At 50.1% G+C, this 16,955-nt stretch overlaps 1 protein-coding gene across 1 annotated transcript in view; it reads left to right on the plus strand.

The window, feature by feature from the left end:
• Positions 1-712: 712 nt before the first annotated feature.
• Positions 713-16,955, plus strand: part of DNAH17 (dynein axonemal heavy chain 17) — a 120,533-nt gene continuing 104,290 nt past the window's right edge. The window contains exon 1 of the mRNA XM_055408447.2: positions 713-1,235. The gene's annotated coding sequence lies outside the window, so the exon portion shown is untranslated. The remainder of the gene's footprint in view (positions 1,236-16,955) is intronic.

Genomic DNA, 16,955 nt, shown 5'->3' on the forward strand with positions numbered 1-16,955 from the left:
AGATCCCCTGGAGGAGGGTGTGGCAACCCACTCCAGTGTTCTTACCTGGAGAATCCCCATGGGCAGAGGAGCCTGGGGGGCTATGGTCATGGGGTCGCAAAGAGTCGGACACGACTGAGCAACTAAGCATACCACAGTAAGAGAATAAGTATGGTTTTCGAGTCTAAAAAATGCAATGGGCAAACACGTGCGGTGATGCCCTGGACACCCCACCATCTGCCGACTGCCCCGTGTGCACCCCAGAATTGTGAATGCACACGGGGAGCCAGGCTGGAGATGGGAGGAAGGAGAGCTGGGCCAGCATGTTCATGCCTCCACCTCCCACCCTCAGTCTGGCTACAGCCCGTGGCTCCTGAGGGTGGCTCTCCCCACACTGCTTATCTGCTAACCCTCCCTCCACCTTTCAGCCCAGGGTGCTGGGGGCTTCCTGCTCCTCCAGCCCAGGGCCCAGCACTCTGCCTGGTCCTAACGCCAGCGTCCTTCGAATCCAGCACCAACCTCCTTAATCCTTCAGGAAATGTCCTTCTCTCTTCAGCCCACAAAGGTCTCTTGTTCTTCTCCCCAACTTCTTAGCACTTGCTTCCTTCAGCCAGCTTGACAAAACGTCCCGTTTGCCCAGGACAGTCCTCATTTGTGCCTCTTGTCTCATGTAGACAGTGGGGTCTATAAACGTGTGTGTGTGTGTTGCTAAGTCATGTCTGACTCTTGCAACCCCATGGCTCCATTGTCCATGGGATTCTCCAGGCAAGAATTATAAAACACATTACCCAATGGCAGGGTAACCAGAGGTTCTTTGTCACAGGCAATCCTCCCGTTTATGAGTAGTCACAGCCCCCGTGGTGTCTGTCATTACATCAGACTCAGGGCAGGTGCTCAGGGCCTGGTACAGAAGCTCTTCAGTGGTTTAGATTGAACTTGGGTGCTTGCTCAGAAAGGGACAGCTGCAGCAGCCTGCCTCGGGGACAAGCATTCAGGACAACCTGAATCCTGCCACCTAATATGGTCATTAACTTCAAGCAAGTATGGGACATGTGCAGCAGAGCTGCTTTCCCCAGCAAAACTGCCCTGTGGCAGAAGGCCCTGACCTTCAAGTTCTGGAGTCCCCCGTGGTTCCTTGTGTTGCAGTCAGGGCCCTGGAAGGACCAGCCACCGATTGAAAATCACATCATGTTTAAAAAGTGATGGCAGCTCCTCAACAGCCAAATATCCTGGCCAGACTTGTTCCAGTGACCGAGGTAACTGGGTGTGAAGTGAGGAGGGGCTGTCTTCGCGGCCCGGGTGTGCGTGTGTGCGTGCTAAGTTGCTAAGTCGTGTCTGACTCTGTGACCCCATGGACTGTAGCCTGCCAGGCTCCTCTGTCCATGGGATTTTTCCAGGCAAGAATTTTGGAGTGGGTTGCCATTTCCTTCTCCAGGGGCTCTCCCTTACCCAGGGATCAAACCCAAGTCTCCTGAGCCTCCTGCATTGGCAGGCAGATCCTTTGCCACTGAGCCACCTGAGAAGCCCTCCGGCTCCGGTGAGCCATCCTCAAATGACCACTCACAGCATTCCTGGAGTTACACATGCCTCCCCACAGCTGGGTCACTCCTCCTAGATAAGGAGATTGACAGATCGATAGAGTCCACACAGAACTGGGGGGCTTTGAAAGGACCTTTAGCCTTCTGTGTACCCCAAAGGTCCTCACATCTCAGTACAGAAAGGTGATTCAGCCCACAAGTCAATGATTTGCCGGTGGTCACACACACAAGTTAGCAGCAAATCTGAGACCAGGTCAGGTGTCCCAAGGCCTTGTCCACCACTCAGCGCAGACCACCCTGTTCAGAGTCCGCACCGACAGAGGGGCTTTTCTTTACTCTGTACAGGTATTTCCTTTAGGGAGCCCTGCAGGATTGGGCCTCGAATGTGGCCCATTCTTCTCTTCAGTTACATGGGCAGCCACGTTTTCTAGAACACATGCAAAATGGCTTGAGATGAGCACCATGTAACTGGACACCTAAGTAGGAAGGCAGGACAAAGCGTTGAAAAACAGCAAGACAGAACCTCTGCTCCACGGGAAGGGGTGGGGCCCTCCTTCCCAGGAGCCCCAGAAAGGGTTCTTCAGGAGGCATCGTGTGGATATTGGGGCACCCAGGGGAGGGAGGTTAGATCTGGGGAGACGGTGGATCAAGGAAGCTTTGTGAATTGATTTTCATTCCAATTAAGTCTTTGGAGACAAAGGTAGAATTTCAACTGGGGGAGCTGGAGGAAAATGGTAAGTGGTGTTGAAGATAGACCCTGGTGGAGGGGAAGGGATCATCTGGGAAAGAGTAGTTTGTTTGGACAGAACTATTTGAAAACTAGATTTATGGAGAAGAGATGGTTTTCGCTCCCTTGCTCACCGAGGCCAGGCCTTCCGTTTGGTTTCCTGTGCTTCTCGTGCAACAGAGCGGAGGATGGGCCGCTTGGCTCCCGGCCCCCGTGAGCAAACGAGTTGTTGCCTTTGCTCCAAAATCAAGTGTCTCATTCGGTTAAATCCGGGAGAGAGCCAGGATCAAGGCCGCCAAAACGCTTCCACAGCCTGTGACCCGTACTTAAAGTATTTGATCTCAGTAAGAGTCTCTGTCACAGGTTGTGATGGGGATGATGGTGATAAATGTCCAAGACGACGTGTATGTATGTTTGTCCATCTTGAAAACTTACTAGATGAACCAGCATGATCAGGAGACCACGTTTCTCAAAATGTTCTAGAATTTCAAGTTAGTGGCATGAAATGGTACCTACGGCTTTCACATCTAACTTTCCCTTTTATTTGCAATAACTACACCCTCATTAGGGGCTTCCCCAATAGCTCAGCTGCTAAAGCATCCGACTGCAATGCAGGAGACTGCGGTTTGATTCCTTGGTCAGGAAGATCCCATGGAGAAGGGCATGGGGACCCACTCCAGTATTCTTCCCTAGAGACTCCCCATGGACAGAGGAAGCCTGGTGGGCTACAGGTCATGGGGTCGCAAAGAGTTGGGCACGACTGAGCAACTAAGCACGAGACACAAGACAAGACGCTCGCATTCCTAACACGCCTGCGGTTTCTCCATTTTCTTGATTAATTTTGCCAGAAGTGTGCTTGTCTCGTTGAGGTTTTCAAACTGCTAGCTGTCAGTCTCATTTTCAGATCTAGGATGAGTTTTCCTTGGGCTCGGGGAGATCCGGTCCTTTGTGTTTGCTTCTTTACTAACCCCTTTCTTTATCCGTGACAGCTGATGTCCTTTTGTTCAAGTTCTACGCTCAGCGCGTGGATGTCAGTGTCTGTCTTAGAGCAGGTGTGAGATGCCGGCTCTCAGTCCACTGTGTGCAGACGTGCGATTCTATTCTCGTCTCTGCTCAGACATTCCTCTGACAGGCCCTCATTCCTGCTTGACAACAAGAACACTAAATTTAACTCCCGTTAACCCAGTAAACAGTTCCGTCAGGCATTTTCCTCTAGCGGCATCTGGTATAAAGCTTCATCCCTCTCAGGTAAATATCTGAGCCCATTCGAGGGTGAGTCCACCACCTCCGTCTGCTCCAGGCTCCTCTCCAAGCCCAGGCACAGCTGCCAGGAGGAGAATGCAGGAGCCTTCTGATCCCTTCCCATCCCAGAGGCCCACACTTGCAGCCTGCTGAGGGTGCTGAGCCTCGGGGTGTCACCCAGAGAGGTGCATGCCTGTGGCTGACCGCGGGCTATGGGGGTGGGTTCCCATCAGATTCTTGGAGACTTCTCTCATGTCCCATGGTGACCCCGGGTCTTCAGGCACCATCCTCTCCTCCCCTAGCCAACCAGTGTTGGGGATCCTACAGAGTCTCTGCTCCACACCGCTCTCGTTCTTATGAGAAGGGGCACTCCCAGCCCACCAGTGGGTGATACTTGGGGAGGCATGACTGGCCCTCCAGCCATGTCAGTGGCCTCCCTGGGTCCACAGGAACTCGAGGAATCCTGTTCCGCCCACCTTGACATGATGGGCACAGGTGGGAACTGCCTGCCCTCCTTGCCCCAGCTCTGATGTACCTGTGGGTCTGCCTCTTGGCTACCTTCAGGGGAAGGGGGTGCTTCTGCTGAACCCCAAGCCCTTCAGACTTCAGGGAAGACGATCTTGTTGCTATGGGGTGGGGGGGTCACTTCTCCACCCCACCCCCCATCACACATGTACTGTGCTGTCCTTTGTCTCACAGGACGATCTGCTGGGGTGAGGGGGGGACCCAGGAGGGACTGCAGAGTGGTCCAGTGTCTTCAGCTACTGCTGGGGACCATCTTCCTTGCAGAAAATATTAATCTGAATGTGCTTTCCTTCCTCCTGATGTCCTTCCTCCAGAAACGGAGTTCTTAAAGGGGGAAGAGAGAGGTGGGTGTGGTCAGGCAGCCTCTGATCTCAAAGCCTTTTCTCTTTCCTTTCTGGTCCATGGTGAGAAATCATCTGGCCATCTCATTGCCCAGGACCAACCCTGGTGTGCGAGATGGGAGTTAAAGGCATGAAGGCGGGGAACTTGCCTGCCTCTCCCCACTTCTGAGGCCTCCAGGAGCCTCAGTGATCCTTGGTCTGTGGCTGCATCTCTGTGCTCACTGCCTGCATGTCACATGGCCTCTGCCCTATGCACCTCTGCTTTCTCATAAGGACTTTCTCATTGGATGAGGGCCCACCCTCATCCAGGAGGATCTCATCTCACTAGTTACTTCCCAAATAAAGTCTCCCTCACAACTCCAGGTCGGAGAAGGCAGTGGCAGGCCACTCCAGTACTCTTGCCTAGAAAATCCCATGGATGGAGGAGCCTGGTGGGCTGCAGTCCGTGGGGTCGCTAAGAGTCGGACATGACTGAGCAACTTCACTTTTCACTTTCACACTTTGGAGAAGGAAATGGCAACCCACTCCTGTGCTCTTGCCTGGAGAATCCCAGGGATGGGGGAGCTTGGTGGGCTTCCGTCTATGGGGTCACACAGAGTCGGACACGACTGAAGTGACTTAGCAGCAGCAGCAGCAGCACAACTCCAGGTGTACGTAAATCTTTGGGGGTCCCTATCAAACCCAATGTGGTATGGGACTCGGGGTGTCTGCTGAAGCTGACACCGTCGCAGGATCTCTCAGCTCCTCTGCTGGTGAGTAGGCCAGATCCAGGGGACAGTGGAACATCTGAGGCTCTCATTCCTTTTCCTGGACTCTGCACCTGCCACAGAAGCACAGGTGTTTTGGAGACTGGAATGTGGTCTTACGGGCCCTGGATAATCTGAGCATCATGGGGAATACCCACATCTCCAGGGGATGACGGAACGCTTCGACCTTGCTGTGAGTAGCTGTTCCTTCAGGCCCCAAAGCAGAGGAGTGGGAGGTCCAGCATCAGCTGGCAGTGCTGGTGGCCTGGGCCACGTTTACAGTGTCTGGTGCCTTTGTGCTTCTGCCCAGCCAGGTTGAGCATTGAATAGAGTGTCTGCCACCATTAAGAGTGAGCGTCAGACTTGGGGGCCCCAGAAGGTCTAGCTGAGAGTGTTCGGGTTTGGGGCAGACATAGCTGTCACCTGGTCTATTGAAGCTCCAAGTGGGTACGTGTCGCGATGACCCAGAATTCTTGAAAGAACTGATGTCTGAGTCCCAGTTCTGATGCGAATTAAATACGTGAACTGTTAGAAATTGATTCTAATGTGAATCCTGGAAATGGGTTGTGGCCCGGGTTTGGAGGATTTTTAAAGTCTCTTTTTCAAAACAGCTTTATTTAGGTCCAGTTAACACTCATGATCCACCCAGTTTCAAGTGTATATAGTACAGTGGTTTCCAGTAGTCACAGTGTTGTGTGTCCATCATCACAATCTTATTTTAGAACATTTTCGTTGCCCCTAAAAGGAATCCCAGACTTGTCAGCAGGTATACCTCATTACCACCACCACTGCTCTCTCAGCCCCAGGCAATCCGCTTTCTCTCTCTCTAGAGATTTGTCCGTTCTGGCCTTTCATAAAAAAGGAACATGAAGTTATTGTAACTGGCTTCTCTCCTTAACGCGTTTTCGGGGTTCATCCATGTTGAAACGTTCCTTTTTATTGCTGAACACTGTTCTGCTGTATGCACGTGCCACCTTTTATGTGTCCACTCATCAGTCATGGACATTCATGTTCTGTCCACATTTTTGCTGTTACGAGTAACGCTGCTATGAACATTCACTTGCAAGTTTTCCTGTGGATGCTCTGTTGCCTTGAAGTTTACCATTTCCTGGAACTTCCCTGGCTGACACAGTGAAGAAGAATCTGCCTGTGAATGCAGGGGACACGGGTTCGACCCCTGGTCTGGGAAGATTCCACGTGCTGAGGGGCAACTAAGCCCATGCACCACCACTATTGAGCCTGTGAAGTGCAACTGCTGAAGCCCGCCTGCCTAGAGCCTGTGCTCCACAGCGAGAGAAGCCACTGCAGGGAGAAACCCACCCACCCCAATGAGGAGCAGCCCCTGCCCCAGTGAGGAGCAGCCCCTGCTCACTGCAGCCAGAGAAAGCCACACACAGCAGCAGAGATCCAGTGCAACCAAGTATAAATAAATAATTAAAATTATAGCAAAAACGTTTACCATTTCCTGTCGATCTATGAATGTTTCAGAAGAAGAAACTGGCTATTACCGCTCACTAGTATAAGCCAGCTTTTTCTTGGTACTGTTTGCTTCTCATATCTAGGCCTGATCTTTCTGTAATTAAACAGAATCTCTTGTAATTAAATGTATCTTGATAGTAATTTTTTTTAGTCTAATCTAATCACCTCTGTCATTTTACTGGCAAAGTTAGCCCATTCATAATCATAATTCCTATTCTGGGTTTGTATCTACCATATTATGAAATTTCTTATTTTACATTTTATATATTTTCCTCTTTTCTTCTCTTTTTGATTGAGCTTTCGGTAGCTCATCCCCACCCCAGCAGTTTGGAAATTACATAGCTCTGTATTCTTTTTTTAGTTAGCCTTACATTGTGAATATTTAGTCTAAAAGGAATCAATGTTTCCTCATTTATTCTCAAAAAGTAGAACCATAGAATATTTCAACTTCTATCATCCTTCCTAGTGTATATTAAAAAAAAAAAAAGAAAAAAACAGCAAACAGCTTCTTCATTTGAAATATTCATAAATTGACAGGGGAACTTCACTGGTGGTCCAGTAGCTAAGAGTCAGCTCTCTTAATGCAGCACCCAAGTTTGAACCCTAGTCAGAGAACAAGATCCCACATGCCACAATTAAAGATCCCATGCCACATGTAAAAAAGATACCACATAAATGTTAAAAAAGAAAATAAATTGATAGGAAACTGTGTACAGAGAGGTCCTGTGTACACTTCACCCGGCTTTCCACAACAGTTACATCCTACATAATCATAATACAGCATCAAAACCAGGAAACTTGACACTCACAAAGTTGTGTACAGCCCTCTCATTTGATCAGATGTGTAGATTTATGTAACCACCACAATCAAGGCACAGGAGTGTTCCCTCACTACCAAGATCTTCTCGACATCCTTTAGAGTCACACCCACTACCTATAACCTTCCCTGCTGCCTAAAACCCCTAGCACTGATCTCTTTTCCATCTCTATGATGTTGTCATTTTGACAAAATTATAGTAAGTCATCCTGTATGTGACCCTTGGAGATGAACCTTTTTTTCTCAGCGTAATACCCTTGAGATCTGTCCAGGTTGTTGTCAGTAATACCGTTTTTTTTTTTGCCAAGTGCTATTCAAGGGTACGGGTGCACCAGCTTTTGTTTAACCATACTACTTCTACTGTCAGACATTTTACTTGTTTTTACTTTTTGGCTTTTATGAATAAAAATTGCTATAAATAATATATACAGATATTTTTGTGGACATAAGTTTTCTTCCTCCAGGATAAATGTCCAAGACTATAATCCTGGGCTATATGACAACTGCATGTTTAGATTGTTTTGAAGTCTTTATTGGATTTGTCACAGTATAGCTTCTGTTTTGGTGTTTTGCCTCAAGGCATGTGGGATCTTAGCTCCCTGACCAGGGCTTGAACCTGCACCCCCTGCATCGGAAGGCGGCGTCTTAACCACTGGACCGCCAGGGAAGTCCTGATCAGTGTTTTCTTCTTGGGTTTTTCTTTCATTCTCACTTTGCTCCACAAGGAAGTGGGGAGAGTTTGGGAGACTCCGAGGAACCAGCCCCAAAGCCCAAAATATGAAAAGACCAGACTGGGCAGAAATGAAATTTCCAGATCCTGACTCCAGGTTTTCCCTGATTGCTCAACTTAAAGCATAGCCACATTCCAGGTAGAAGAAAGTCCATTTTTATTCTAAAAGCCCGGCATGCCTTGTGTTTTTGCTATTCTCTCCCCTTCAGTCTCATAAACACCCTGAGAATGACTCACGGACGTAAACATCAATCAGGAACTGTCTCCAGCCTGCAAGACAAAATCCAGCACCGTCTGCAAAGCAAAGTTCTGCTCCCTCATTTTATCGCTGTTTTGATTTCCAAGGGGTCCCCAGGGCATCTGGTTTCCGTCAGTTCCCACTTCCTCCAGATGAAATGACCCAGCCAGCTCCCCACGGGTCAGGCTGGGGTTCCTTCCCCACGCCTCCTTCCTCACGTTTGGAAAGTTGGAGATTTCCTCTGCGTTCCATGGTTTATGTCAGATATCTGCACAGTCAAAGTAATTGGATGCATCTGTGTATTTCTGCATTCCTCGACGTTATGTGACTTGTCTCTATCTTGAGAACCGTGGCTGCTTTTTGTAAATCATTGAAGAGTGGCAGAAACTGGTGGAAAGGGTCAGGGTAAGGGAAGAGCCTCAGACCCCTCCCACCATGAGCAGACGGACCGCCAACCACAGTGGGTCTTGGGTCCGAGGAGGGCCCCAGGTTGGCTTTCCCAAAGCCATTTCCCAAGGCATGTGCACTGATTCCCAAGTGAAAGAAGCCCCACCAGCAATCGCCAGCTTTCCCCAAGCCTTCCCACGGGGTAAGTGTTTCCTGATGTTTCACAGGCAAAGACAGAATGCCAGGTGCTGAGGTCAGAGTCGACCACTGGCGTGTTTGTGCATTGGAGAGACAAACCCAGGATACATGTGTAAGAGCTAAATCACAGCACTGGGAAAACAGCACCAATGCTGGTTCTGGAAAGATCGGGTCACTCACAGCATCTGTAAATGTGGAAAAATGCTCCGGGGGTATGAAGGCCCATGCTAATAAGAGCTGTGCCCCCAGGTGAGTATTGAAGCTTCATTGAGTCAGAATATAATTCAGAGGTTCTCAGAGCCTGTTCAGCATTTCCAGGGTAGGACGTGTCTCAACAGGAATGAAGCTCACAAAATGAAAGCTCGCTGCCCTGACCAGACAGCTGTTGTCTGATGCTGAGTCCAGTGTCCTGTGGACCGAACCCCAGAGTGCAGAGGTAGGAGGCCTTCGGGGATCACCCAGTTGGACAATTTTATAAATGAGGACTCGGCTCGCGGAACACGCCTCCCCCTCCCTGCCATGTCAGCTCCGTGTCCTCGGGAGGGGCACCCCATCACTGTGTGCCTCACTTTCCTCCTTGGAATATCTTTTCACTAAGAAACAGCCTTACCTCCTACTCGGGGTCGACGGCCCACACACAGGTCCAGACAGCGCTACCAGGATCGTCTTGCCTGGGCTCTGCTCTTTGATGCCGGCAGCTGTGCGCTTGCAGATGTGTCCTCTGTACAAAATGCAACCATGTTTTGCTGCCAAGGATTGAGAAAATGGAAAATTCAGCTTCTCATTCCACGACGAAGATGTTCTATTGACAGTTACATTTGGGTAAATGGAAGTTTGAGGTTTTCATGGTTTTCCGGTATTCTGACCACACCACACCAAAACCTGGCACTGGTTGCTAACACACTCTGGATCAGTCAAGGTTTGACCTGAGAAACAGGACCAGCAGGATGTGTGTGTGTGTGTGTGTGTGTGTGTGTGTAGGCTTATCACAAGGGACTGGCTTATGTGATTGTGGTTGGCTGGCTAGGAAAGTCTGAATTCACAGGGCTGGCTATTAGAAAGGGCAGATTGGAACTCCTGAGCACTAGCTCAAGCTGCCGGCCACAGATGAAATTCTTTCGTCTTTAGGGAAACCTCAGATCTGCTTTTAAAGCCTTTCAACTGATCGGGTGAGGTCCACCCCAATTATCCAGGCTATTTCCCTTATGTAAAGCCAATTGATGATGGACCTTTATCACATCCACAAGATTACCTTCCCAGCAGCATCTAGGTTAGTGTCTGAATGGACGGCTGGGGACTGTCGCCTCGCCACGCAGACCCAGAGCTGACACTGCACTCTCTGTCCAGGCAGAATGAGCCCTTTTAAACTGGCCAGTCCTTGAAATTCACATTTGCTAGACTCTCTGATGCCACCGAGATAACAGACTTCACCACTGACTTCACCAACTGATTGTTGACCAGAGGGGATTTTAATACCCAGCCCTGTTCACCCCAGGCCACCTTTGTGGCCGCTCTGCACATGGCATACCAGCTATGGACTCCTTTTGACTTAAACGTGTACCTAAGAAGTGCACTCTTCCTGTGTCCCAGGCCTCCAGACCTCTTGTCTGCTAATCTGGTGCTTCTCAAGCCACCTGTGGCAAAGGACCAGTTGCTTTATTTTTCATTTCCAATCCATCATGCGACTTATACTTTTGTAAAATATGATAAAGATGAACTACCAGGAAAAATGACCATGCATTTAGATGCCCGGGAGCTCTCAGAGGGTCTGGACATTGGCTCGCAATTTCTGTGTTCACCACAGGCCCAGGACAAGCAACCTCAGGGCGTCACTGAGCACGGAGTAACTCACGACTTCCTTCTGTGAACATTTCTCGAGTGCACGCTATGTGCCGGGCACTGCTTTATCTCAGGGAACTTTAAATAGAGGGAGACAATGAACAAACATCACAAATAAGTACATTAAACCATGTTAGAAGGCGAGAACTAGAGGAAAGCAGAGGGTGAGAGTGCTGGGTCGGTCGGGCTTCCCACCTCCCCCCACCCTTGCCTGGGTTCATCAGGGTTCTAAATAGTGAAATCCTTCTGAAGAAAAGTGTGCATGGTTGTCCTTACCTGTTAATGTGCGTGTTATGTGTTAAGTTGCTTTGTCGTATCCAACTCTTTGTGACCCTATGGATTGTAGCCCACCAGGCTCCTCTGTCCATGGGATTCTCCAGCCAAGAGTACTTGAGTGGGTTGCCATGCTCTCCTCCAGGGGACCTTCCAGACCCGGGGATCAAACATGTGTGTTTCTTATGTCTCCTGCATTGGCAGGCAGGTTCTTTACTGCTGAGTCGGGAAGATTCCCTGGAGAAGAAAATGGCAATCCACTCCAGTACTCTTGCCTGGAAAATCCCATGGACAGAGGAGCCTGGGAGGCTGCAGTCCATGGGGTCGCAAAGAGTCGGACACGACTGAGTGACTTTCCTTCCTTCTTTACTGCTGAGCCACCAGGGAAGCCCAACAAACAAACCATCTGAGCCACCAGGGAACCCCAAGAATATTGGAGTGGGGAGCCATCCCCTGTTCCTGGGGAATCTTTCCAACCCAGGGATCCAACTGGTATCTTTCAAGTCTCCTGCACTTGCAGAGGAGAAGGCAATGGCAAGCCACTCCAGTACTCTTGCCTAGAAAATCCCATGGACGGAGGAGCCTGGTAGGCTGCAGTCCATGGGGTCGCTATGAGTCAGACATGACTGAGCGACTTCACTTTCACTTTTCACTTTGACACATTGGAGAAGGAAATGGCAACCCACTCCAGTGTTCTTGCCTGGAGAATCCCAGGGACGGGGGAGCCTGGTGGGCTTCCGTCTATGGGGTCACACAGAGTCGGACACGACTGAAGTGACTTAGCAGCAGCAGCAGCAGCACTTGCAGATGTGTTCTTTACCACTAGCGCCACCTGGGAAACCTTATCTGTTAATACACTTCTGTTTTAACAGTAATCTCATTACACAGGATGAGAACTGAGAGCCCAGGGTTGACATGTGTGACACAGTTGTCAACCCTGGGGGCCTGGGATCTCTGAATCGGCAGCGGAAGCGCGTGGACGAGCCCCCAGGGATTGGAGATGGGAGCAGAGAGAGCAGGAGGAAGAACAAAAGGGGACAGAAAAGACTGAGGTTAAAAAGCCAGGCTCCCCGGGACTTCCCTGGCTGCCCAGTGGTTAAGACTCTGCACTTCCACTGCAGGGGGTGTGGGTTCAATCCTGGTCATAGAACTAAGATTCCACATGTATCATGGCAAGGTCAAAAAGGGGAAAAAAGAAGCCAGGTACACATCTCCCCCTGAGAAGGATATGGAAACCCACTCCAGCGTTCTTGCCTGGAGAGTCCCATGGATGGAGGGGCCTGGTGGGCTGCATGCAGTCTGTGGGGTTGCACAGAGTTGGACACAACCGAGCGACTAACACACACACACACACATCACCCCTCATGCTGAACAGGAGGAGGGAGGAACGTTCTGGGCTCATTTTAATTCGGCGGGTGGCAGCTTCAAGGGAGGACGCTGGGGTCCCATAGACTTAGCACAGTGCAGACAATCTGAGAAATCATTAGTCTTGCTGCAATTAACAATTTTTTTTTACAACAATAATGCGTTCACTGGTATCACCCCAGTGGTCTGGGTGTTCAACTGTGAAGGAAAAGAACAAAATCTAAGAATGTGCACAAAGGGCTAGAAATAGTGTCGAGGCTGCCTGAAAACTGCCGTGAAGCCAGGGACCCTGGAGAACTCTTCAGCTTCCAGGGTGAAAAGAAATTCCAGGAGAATGCGGGAGTTTATTGTTCCACTTGACACGTCAAATGGAGACGGGTGAAAATAGCAGGTGAGGCAATAGTGCCCTATGAGGGGGCACTTTCATTGTCCCCCGTTTTCAAATGAGGCCTGAGAGGCTGGCCGGCCAAGCCTGAGGGTGGGCTTGTGCTACAACCACGGGCCATTTGGCTACATGTCTGGACTTCTACCCACAATGCCATCCTGCCTCTCTACCCCGCATCCCTTTCAGCAAGCTGCGGGAGCTGTTCTGGGTAGAGGGAGCAGCCCTGCTTCCCCAGAGCCCCAACAACCCAGGGCCCTCAGAGAGCTGGTACTTCGCCGGCTCAGCCAGTCAGAGACCAGCACCCAAGACAGTGCCGGTGCCCCAGGCCAGGCTCCAGAAAGCTAAGGCGGCCCCAACAAGAAGAGCCCAGGCTACTTCCTCAGAGCCAGCCAGGGCATGGAGCCTCTCCCATCACCTGTGTTTGGAAAGAGATGGTCGGAGGGATGGAAGGACGGATGGAGAGAGGTGGATGGAGGGAGGGGACGAGACGGGGGACAGCCAGAGCCGTGGAGAGCTGCCAGCGGAACAAAGGCAGAGCTTTGGGCAAGCCCCGATTGGTGGCTGTTGGCATCAGGGAACTGGCCGTGGACTAGTTAGAAGCAGGCCGTCCTTTGTGATTGGTTATGGGGCACACTTGTTTTCTGCAGGTTGGCCCTGAGTTGAAAGCAGGGACAAAAAACCAGGGAAGCTGGCCGTCATTGACCAAGTCCTGGCTGTTTTGTCCTGATTGCTGCACAGGGTGTCATCCAAGTTCTCTGGTCATTCACGGTCTGGCTCCTGTCTGTATGTTTGATCGCTCCTGCTGAGAGTGTTCTCCCAATGCGGGCTCCCAAGAATTGCACGTGCTCTGGTGGGCATTGGGCCCAGGGAGCTGAGGGTCCACTCTGCTCCTGGAAATGGACTCACAGGCCCAGGAGCAGGGCAGCTCTACCCCCTGGAGTGGGGACGGAGGGCTGCATCGTGTCCACAGATGGGACCTACTCCGGTCCTCTCTGTGGGGACTAAACTGAGCCTCAGGACCCCCTTGCCTGGCCAGATACCCACAGTTCTCTAGCCAGTGAGCCTGGGAGCTTGGGACTGGGAGTGGAGAGGAAGGAAGCCCAGTAGTGGCCTCATTTCCACACTCCTCTCCCAGTGTCCTCAAGTCAGCCTCCCCTGCGTCTCCTTGCAATACAACCCTGCTGCTCTGTTGTTGGTGGTGTAGATTAGTCGTTCAGTCCCACTTTTCTATGACCCCATGGACTGGAGCCTGCCAGGCTCCTCTGTCCATGGAATTCTCCAAGCAAGACTACTGGAGTGGGTTGTCGTTTCCCTCCTCCAGGGGGTCTTCCGATCCAGGGATCCAATCCGCTTCTCCTGCATTGCAGGCGGATTCTTTACCACTGAGCCACCTGGGAAGCTCGGCACTGCTGCTTATCTTGTCTTTACTTGGAATATGCATATTTTGTTATCATGCATAATTTTCATTCACTTTGACTTCCTTCAAGTGTTGCATTGCATGTCATTTATCTTGATCTCCGAGTGTTGAGGATTCCCATAAACTCTGCCCCCAAAGCAGGTGCCTCTCACTCCCTACCCCTCTACCTCCTTGCCTTCAAGCCCCCAGTGGTTCCCCCTCGGCGTCTAATGTTAGTGTTCCAGGGCTGGCGAGTAAATTATGCACATTTTTAATGGATTTATTAGGGTTTCGGCTGTGGTTTCTGCTTCTTTGTTTTTTTTTTTTTATTAATAATGATTAATTCATTCCACAAATATTCCATAAGATTTTAACAGAAAAACCTGAACAAATTTTTTGGGCAACCCAGTTTTTCTTGCACCAACTCTGTTCTAAGAACCGTGCCAGGGGCAGGGGATGCAAGAGTGAGCAAGACGACGGTGGGTGGGCCTGGCCCCATGGAGCTTACACTCCTCAGGGCAGAATCCTGAACTCTGCAGCCCTCACAATCCTTGCCCTTGCCCTGGTGAAAAGAGGGTCCCTGGAGAGGGCTCTGGTGGGCAGCACAGAGGTTGAGGGAGTGAGTGGAGCCACATGCCTCTGGTTCCTTGGGGACTGGTTTTGGTTCCACCAAGGTGGCAGCGGGCTCCCCCCGGCCAGCTGTCAGAAGCAGCCACAAGATGCCTGCACCGAGGACTCCAGAGATCGCATCTGAGAGGCCCTGCCGTCTCTCTTTCTCCATCCTGGCCAGAGCATTCCTGCTCTTTCATAAACACACTTGGAGTTTTGGAAACCAGTTCCAACCATCCCCAGCCCAGGACCTCACAAGAGGTAGACCACCCCTGGGTGTTAAACAAGGGTGAAGGGAGCAGCAGTGAAAGAACCCCTCTTGCGAAACCTTCCATGTCATCTGCTTGGCAAGCCCAGGTGGAAATGACATCGGATCAGCCTTGCTCCTCGCTGGCAAGGCTTCCCATTCGCCTTGCAGGGGAGATGGTCCTGTCTGCAGGTCTGAGCTCAGGAACCCTTAGATCTTTAGGATAAGGAACAGATTGGTGTCTCTCAGCCTAAGGTCTGTGATGACACGGGCTCTCCAGCTGACCTGTATTCTTGCGCCTTCTCTGCTGTGATGCCCTGTTTCACCACTGTTCTATGCTCGTGTCCAACTCTTTGGGACCCCATGGACTGTAGCCCACAGGCTTCTCTGTCCATGGGATTTTCCAGGCAAGAATACTAGAGTGGGTTGCCGTCTCCTCCTCCAGGAGATCTTCCTGACCCAGGGATCAAACCGGAGTCTCTTGTGTCTCATGCATTGGCAGGCAGATTCTTTATCACGGCAACACCTGGGAAGCCCCCCTGTTTCACTAAAGCTCTGTGTTTTCTTGGGCAGGTTCCATAGCTCTGTGGGTTATTTTCCAAGTCAGAAGTGTCTCATTTTGTGGTATAAAGGCCCAAAGGTCTAAATTGTAACCTCAGTCTCTCATCCACTAAAAGACTTCTCCGTGGTCCTTCCCCTGCCCCCGACCTTTTCACTCTTGGCTGAGGCCTGGCTTGTGCTGGAGTGGGAGGTGGTTAATGTATTTATCCATAGGATGGATCAACACCCACGATCTTGCTATTTGTTTTCAACTTGTCCCATGTGTTCTCTTGTTCCCTTTTCCTGCTTTCTTTTATTTTTTATGATCCCATTCTATCTCTGCAATTGTCTTCCTGGCTGTTATGGACTGAATTGGGTCCCCTCAAAATTAATATGTTGAAGCCCTCACCCCCAGTGTGATGATAGTATTAGGAGGTGGAGGCTTTGGGAGGTGAAGAGGGTTAGGTGAGGTCAGGAGGGTGGGGCCCTCATGGTGGGATTAGTGCTTTAATGAGTAAAGACACCTGAGAGCCTGCTCTTAGCCCCTCTCTACCATGTGAGGACTTATCAAGAAGTCAGCGCCTGGGGCCTTCCCACGACTCACGTTTCCTGTATTGGCAGGTGGGTTCTTTACGTCTAGGGCCAGCTGGGAAGCTCCCATCATTTCACTGTCTCTGTGTGTGTGTATATCTGAATCATCACTTGGTACACATTGAACTAATACGATGCTGAATGTTATTTGTATCTCAATTTCAAAAACCCCTAAATTTAAAAAAATACCTGAAGAAACTCAGACCTTCAAATCAAGAATTGTTTAGTCGCTATTTTGTTTTGTGAAGACATTTTCTTTCTTTATTCCTCAGTACAAGCCAATAATTACACAAAATAGAAATTCAGTAAAATCAGCTCCATCTGAGGTTGACGTAATGTGAGGGTTATAAATTTCAGCTGTAATCGATTTTTAAAAGTAGCTTTAATTACAAAGTTTCTTATACGCCTAGATTGTTAAAAATTCCCATTGCTCATTTTGTCTTTGTTATCTTTGTAAATGTTTCGTTTCTGTAGGTTTTAGTGGCTAAGTCCTAGCTGACTCTTTTGCAGGCGAGAATTTCCCAGGCAAGAATACTGGGGTGGGTTACTATTTCCTTCTCCCGAGGTTCTTCCCGACCCATGGATCTAACCCCCATCTCCTGCATTGGCAGGCAGATACTCTACCCCTGAGCCACCAGGGAAGCCCTTCACAAAGAATATTGTCAACACTATAGAACATGAATGTAATTCACAAACAAACACTTGTACTGAGGGCAGGTAGTCAAGAATGTCCCCCCGCCAAGTGAGGTGGGCAGGGCCTCCC

Source organism: Moschus berezovskii, chromosome 20, assembly GCF_049115385.1.
Source record: "Moschus berezovskii isolate FMDL1 chromosome 20, NW_MosBer_1.0, whole genome shotgun sequence".
Classification (NCBI taxonomy): Eukaryota; Metazoa; Chordata; class Mammalia; order Artiodactyla; family Moschidae; genus Moschus; species Moschus berezovskii.